This window comes from Triticum urartu, chromosome 7A (assembly GCF_056163025.1).
Source record: "Triticum urartu cultivar PI428250 chromosome 7A, HENAU_Tu73, whole genome shotgun sequence".
NCBI lineage: Eukaryota > Viridiplantae > Streptophyta > Magnoliopsida > Poales > Poaceae > Triticum > Triticum urartu.
The window spans coordinates 729,408,322-729,415,704 of record NC_141879.1 but is presented as its reverse complement, the minus strand read 5'-3'; positions in this window follow the sequence as shown (position 1 = coordinate 729,415,704).

Genomic DNA, 7,383 nt, shown 5'->3' with positions numbered 1-7,383 from the left:
TTGCCAAGTGGGCCATAGAGATGGGGCCGTACGGTTTGAAGTATGTGCCTCGGACAGCGGTTAAGTCTCAAGCACTTGTTGATTTCATCAATGATTGGACGGAAATGCAAGCACCTGAAGAAAAGCCGGATCACACATATTGGACCATCCATTTTGACGGATCCAGGCAACTGGAAGGCTCGGGGGCTGGAGTCGTATTAACTTCCCCACGAGGTGATAAGTTTTGTTATGTTCTCCGCTTAATGTTCCCTTGTACTAACAATGCAACTGAGTATGAAGCCTTGCTCCATGGTCTCCGGATGGCTAAGGAGATGAATCTAAGTCGAGTTAAGTGCTTCGGTGACTCGGACCTTGTGGCTCAGCAAGTGTCTGGCACTTGGGACTCTAAGGACCCACTCATGGTAGCATATCGTCATGAGGTGGATACTATTGCAGGTTATTTCAAAGGCTATCAGGTGGACCACGTGGACCGGCGGAAAAATGAAGCGGCAGACGGTTTAAGCCGGCTGGGCTCTCAGCGCAAACCGGTCCCGCCCAATGTTTTTCTGGATGTGCTGCACAACCCGTCGGTCAAGATCCCTGGTGAAGAGGATTTGGCTATTCCTGATCCGGAGGCTCAATTGGTGGCGGCTCTTCATGTTATTCCGGATTGGACGCTTCCTTACCTGGCGTAGAAGAACCGGGGTGAGTTGCCAGAGGATGAGATTCTGGCCCGGCAGATAATCCGGCGATCCAAGTCCATGGCTATCATCAACGGCGAGTTGCATCATTGCAGTGTATCAGGAGCTTTTCAATGCTGCGTGTCTCCTGAAGAAGGCCGTGAAATTTTGCGTGAGATCCACGAAGGAGATTGTGGTCACCACGCCGATTCAAAGTCTCTGGTGGCTAAAGCGTTTCGCCATGGCTTCTATTGGTTAACTGCTCATGCTGATGCGGAGGATCTGGTCAGACGATGTGATGGTTGCCAAAGGTTTTCAAGACGTGCTCATGTACCGGCTCAAGAATTGAGAATGATTCCAATTACTTGGCCGTTTGCGACTTAGGGGCTGGATATGGTTGGGCCTTTCAAAAGGTCCAAAGATAAGAAGACCCACCTTCCGGTGGCGGTTGACAAGTTTACAAAGTGGGTGGAGGCAGAACCTGTTAGCAAGTGTGATGCGGCCACGGTGGTTCAGTTCATCAAAAAGGTGATTTTCCGGTTTGGCTTTCCGCACAGTATTATCACAGATAATGGTACCAATTTGTCGAAAGGTGCTATGAAGGAGTTCTGCGACCAGGAGCACATCCGGCTCAACGTTTCATCAGTGGCACATCCACAGTCCAATGGTCAAGCAGAAAGAGCTAATAAAGAGATCTTGAGAGGCGTCAAGCCCCGACTCATGGTTCCATTGCAGAGAACGCTGGGTTGTTGGGTAGAAGAATTACCATCTGTGTTATGGAGCATCAATACAACACCCAACAGATCAACAGGATACACACCGTTCTTCATGGTTTATGGAGCGGAGGCGGTTCTCCCCAGTGATATCCGCCATGATTCACCTCGTGTAACGGCTTATATTGAAGCGGACAATGAGACAGCACGGCAAGATGCTTTGGACCGATTGGATGTAGAGCGTGACATCGCAGCCGCCCGATCGGCGATTTACCAGCAGGATCTTCGTCGTTATCACAGTCGCCGAGTCAGAACCAGAACCTTTCAGGAAGGAGATTTGGTGCTTTGGCTCATCCAAGATCAGACTGATATGCATAAGTTATCCCCACCTTGGGAGGGGCCTTTCATGGTCAGCAAGAATCTGCACAACGGGTCATACTATCTGATCGATATTCGAGAATATAAGGACTCACGTACATCAGAGGAGGAGACCAACAGGCCGTGGAACATAGCTCATCTTCGGCCTTATTATACCCGAGCCATTGGTTCTACTTATGTACATATTACAACGATGTATATATTAACTATAATAAACCGGAACCTCAGCTAAAGCGGGGTATCTGTTCTTTTACATCATGTGTGGTTACACGGAGTTGTTCTAAAGGGGCTTCCGGTTTACCCCTTGAGTTCGCTTTGCTAAAAGCATCGTGTTATATCACTTGGAGGATTGGTCATGTCCGAACCAATACCATGCCTCTTGATAGGCGAGAGCCACCAGATCACTTGGGGACTTGGTCATGTCTGAACCAGTCATGCCTCTTGATTGGCTTAAGGCCACAGAATCACTTGGGGGCTTGGTCGAACCCGAACCATGACCATGCCACTTGATCGACATAAATGCCACGATTTCATTTGGGGACCTGGCTGACTAGAACCATAGTTACACCTAACGGGAGCTTGGTCGTGTTCGGCCATGGTAACACCATCTGATCAGCTCAAATAAACCTTTTTTGCAACATTTTGTCATTGCACTTGATTTACACTTTTCTTTGAAGGGGTTTTTTTGCTTTTTATTGCGTTTTTTAAACCGACAAAGTTTTTTAACCAATCCATTGACGGAACACAGTTCACGTCAATCCGGAGAATATTTTCCCGGTTTGATCCTTGTTGTTAACATCCTCTTACGGAGTAACACGATGTTTATTATAACCCGGCACGGTTTACATGGTAAACCAGAGTCATATATATATAGGAGCTGTTATCTCCTCAATAGTGTGGGTTTACAAAACTCCGCTTCAAGATTGGCCAAGCCAACTTCACGCTCAACGATGGCAGGTATTATGTATCTCAAAAATTTGATCATATACTTAAAATTTTGTTTTGGATGTTTTGATTTCATATATTCAGACATCATATTCCGCCTGATGGTACAACCGTGGTGGCACTTGACGAATTTCTCATTTCAGAAAGTGCTTTGGAAAGTTCATCACCACAGGAAGAACAAATTATGCACGAAGGCATATCAACATCAAAAGTATCAGCTAGCCTATTACAAGGCAACATGGTGCCCATAAGAATATAATTGTTTTTCGCAAAGGAGAGGCAGTTTTAAAACCGGCTTCCGCTTCAAGCTTGGTCACCAGCCTGGCCTGATGGTTGTGGGTCATCCTGCGCCGCTTCAGCCTCCGTTTCTCTACCCAGTGGCTGGAAATCCAGAGTTGTCCAGTCGATTCCCATTAATGCTTGAAAAACAGCTTCATCATGGATCAGCAATGACGGGTCAATATCGGGAGCGTAAGTATGCTTACGGATTGGAGGGATCAGATTTTCCGATTCATGGATTGGTGCAGCTATTCGCTTGTTCTGACTGTCATATTGGGCTTGATAATGAGACAAGTCTGCTTCTTCAGCTAATTGACAAGCTAGCGGACGTACCTCCCGGTTTATTGCTCGCAGATCCGCTTCACCAATTTCTGACCCATCTTCCTTCAAGCTGTGATAGCCCTGAGCAGCTTCAATAGGATCAAAATCCGGCACCCAGGCTTTTGCCCGAATTAAGGCATTGATTGCACCGGTTCGAGCAGCAGATTTCTTCAGCTCTTCAACCCGGGTAGGAAGCACCGACAGTTTCATCAAAGTATCTTGAATCAAAGTGGGCGCCGGTTTGTTATGAGATGCGGTACAGATGATCCGCTGGGCACCAGTATACAATTGTTCAACCAATGTATAGGCGGCTTTCAGTTTCTTCCGCACATCTGACCCCAAGTGACCAATGTGTGTCCCTAAAATACCATAAAGGGTTAATAAACCGGCGACTCTGTAAGAAGGCAGAGCCAATTCGGAAGGCAAACTGGCTTACCAAAGATAGCAGTAGTCATGGCATGCACGTGCCGCTTTATGCTAGTCAGTTCATCCGCCACTGGTTTTAGTACAGCCTCCGCATCCTCTGCTCGTTTGATCAAAGCGGAATTTTCAGTGGCCCAATCCGCCCATTTCTTCTTGAAGCTCTCCTTAAGCTGTTCCATGGCGCTTAAAGCGCTGGCCAATTCCTCTTTTGCTTTTGAGGTTTCAGCCTGTTGGGTTTTCAGGTTTTCTTGGAGATCGGTGACTTGGTTTTCTTTCGTCTTCAGCTCCGCCTGCATGCATACAGATATATGCTTCAACAAATCGGTATAAGGATTCAAGTACCAATCACATAACAAGTTATGCACTTAGAACTTGGGGGCTAATGCATATTCGATCTTCATCTTTCAATTGCTTGCAAAGTCCCAAGGTCAATACAAGTATTGAACTTGGCACTTGGGGGCTAATGGTTATTTGCTCGTATATATATTCTGATGCGGCAATCTCAATTACTTAAAGTACCGGTTTAACTACGCTAAGTTGAACCGGCCCTTGGGGGCTACATCAGCAAAAGTTCAAAGTATTAAGATTTATGTTAGTAAGTCCTGGTTTGAAAGAATATTACAAACCAGCCCTTGGGGGCTAGGAGAGTCAGCAAGAATGGAAGCATACAAGCAGGAAGGAGCATATGGAAGTTACCTCATATTTATCTTTCATCATATTAACCAGACCGGCTTCATAGTCGCGACTGGTATACAACCGGTTCAGATAGCCGGAATTGATATCGTGGGCGTTCAGAGCAGCATAAGTCGTCAGATCAGCGTTCCACTTGCCTTTGCCAAAGGCAGTAAATTCTTCCTTGGCAGAATGTTTGGATAAAGCGACAGGATTGCTTGGCTCAGTATGGCCAGTGCCAGTAATGACAACCTCATCATCTTGGGTACCGCCGGTTTGCACTGGGGCTGTTGGCTTGTTAGTAGGTTTTGCTGGACCGGTGGAGCTTTCAATCCGGATGGAACCTGTGGGCTGATTGACAGGACCTGAGGCATCAGTAGGTCTCTCTTCAGCAATAATATCATCGTCTTGCTGCGGTGGATCATTGGGTATATCCTCAGGAATAGCCGCTTCAAGATTGGGTGTCTTGCCTGCTTCAAGAACGACATCTTCTTCGGCCGCTTTGTCCAGGCGGGCCATCTTGCTTGGCCTAGGTTGGGCCCTGAGAAGAATAACAAAATCAAATACAGCATATGTTTTAAGGCGATGTACTGCAAACATCACAATAAGTATAGCTTACCCAAGCACCGTTTTGAGCGGTGGGAGCTGAGTAGCCGATGACTCCCCAGAAGATGAGTGGGAAGTAACCTGGTAATCGGAGTCAGACGGATTAAGAGGTTGACGAAAGAAGCCCGCTTTAGGACAAGCACTAACAAGAAAATTAGAGACCTCTGAATGGCGTTTCCGAACCGGACTATTTGGTAAACCGGCGGAGGTAATTACCTGGCCGCTGTGCCGGGTTGTGCGACGAGCTTCGTGTTGTTGGGTCTTCATAAGAAATTTAGGATCCAAATAAGCAAGAGGATGAGAAAATTTAACTTTCCAGTTTGCTTGACAGATTTTTTGTGAAGGCAAAGTTTCTGAATCGGAAGAGAGAATAATTACCTCTGCAACATCCGCGTGGCTGGCTTCGGCATCATCCTGACAAATATCATCATCAATAAGACGCATGAAAAATAAACCAAGTGAGTCAAGCTCTACCTCAAAGTCCGGATTATCCACATCATCATCAGGGGCCGGATTAGAAGATGCAGTGGTTCTTTTCCTGTGGGCAGCCTTCTTCACAGCTTTAGTCTTTTGCCGAGTTGCTCTTTCCGATTTATCTGGTTTTTCTGGTTTCTCCTGCGGCAGTTTCTTGCTCCAAAACGGATCATTTCCCTGATTACACAGACACTGATAGTAAACAAAGACCAGATATATCATTAACAGATTCAGCAAAAAGAAAAATCAAAGTCTTACAGCTGGCGGTTTGTTGGTGGCACAGAAGGGAAGCAGGCCATTTCTAGCACAGACGTGTTCCGGTTCATTCAGCATCTTATTCACAACCTCTGTGATTTCTTCATCGGTGATCTGGATTTTGGAATGTCGCAGTGGGTCATCAACACTGCCAGTATACTCGCACATCAAACCGGAGCGCTGACTAAGGGGCAGTATGCTCCATGATATCCAACAGCGAGCGAGATCAACCCATGTTAAACCGTTGGTCATAAAGGCTCTGATCTTTGACAGTTGAGGAGCATATTTACTTCTCTCCTGTGCAGTCAATCTTTGTGGAAAGGGGTGTGTATTGCTGAGCCGCTCCGGACGAAAGCCAGGCAAGGGATTCTCACCAGCAGGGGAGGTGTCTTTGCAGTAGAACCATGTTTGATTCCATTCTTTGGGGTGGCTATGCAGTTTGGCGTTAGGGTATGTGACCTCTTTCCTTTTCTGAATCGCCACGCCACCCAACTCCGTATTGGAGCCGTCAGTAAACTCAGTACGGCGGTTTAGATGGAAAAGGTCTCTGAACAATTCCACTGTGGGATCCTCTTGAAAGAACGCTTCATAGAGCACTTGGAAGTGACACATATTTGTAACAGAGTTGGGGCCACTATCTTGTGGATGGAGCTGGAAATCGGCTAAAACATCCCGGTAAAATTTAGAACCGGGCGGCTTAAAGCCCCGGGCTAAGTGATCTACGAACACAACAACCTCTCTTTCTCGAGGTGTGGGAGGGCATTCTTTGCCAGGAGCCCTCCAATGGATGGTATCTTTGCTGCCTAAAGCGCCAATCAGGACTAAATCATCCAGTTGAGCCTCTGTGACGCGAGAAGGAACCCAATTGCACTCATACACTTGCTTGGCCATGATGGAACCTACAAGGTAGAAGATCCCGGTTCAAAAATGCATTTGATCAAGATATATTGGTATGGGCACTGTTAAAACGGAGACAGAACTATCTGAACCGGAGTTTTATGAAGCAACAAGCATCTGGTGGTTCAATAAGGGGACTAATGGCATATACCGGTTTGGAAAAAATTTCTATAAGGTTAAACCGCCTGATCTAAGCATTGCGGATGGACAAGTACGCAGAAACAGGTTTCACAAGATTTCCTTATAGCATTGGATCTGAAGCAAGTTCAGAAAAGAGATAAATACTTAAGAGGTTCAAAGGAGCAGTACCGAACCAATGAGCAAAACGTTCATATAGATCTATGGTTTTGAGATGCATAAGTGAAGGCGAAGGTCAAACAACTATCATTGCATAGAGTAAAGATTTGCGGATTCATCTAAAGATCTATCGTATGAGCAAGAGGCAGACGATGAATACTGAAGAACTGTGAAACCCTAAAACAGATCTGCAGGGGAAAGGATAGAAGGTTTACCGGAGCTAAGGAAGACGCGGAAGGTTGTCGCGATGCTTTGGTGCGCCCAGGTTGATGCAGCGGCCAAGGTTGAGGCAGAGGTCGACGGTGGTGGCGGAGCTCTGAAGCCGGGCGATGCGAGGAAGACGAAGCAGAAGGGGAAGAAGGGAAAGAGAAAGGAAATGACCCTTCGGTCCTATTTATAAGGCAAAAAGACATGCGTCAGGCGCGACAATCAAGGGGCCACGAAACGGAGCTGTCGCCTCGATT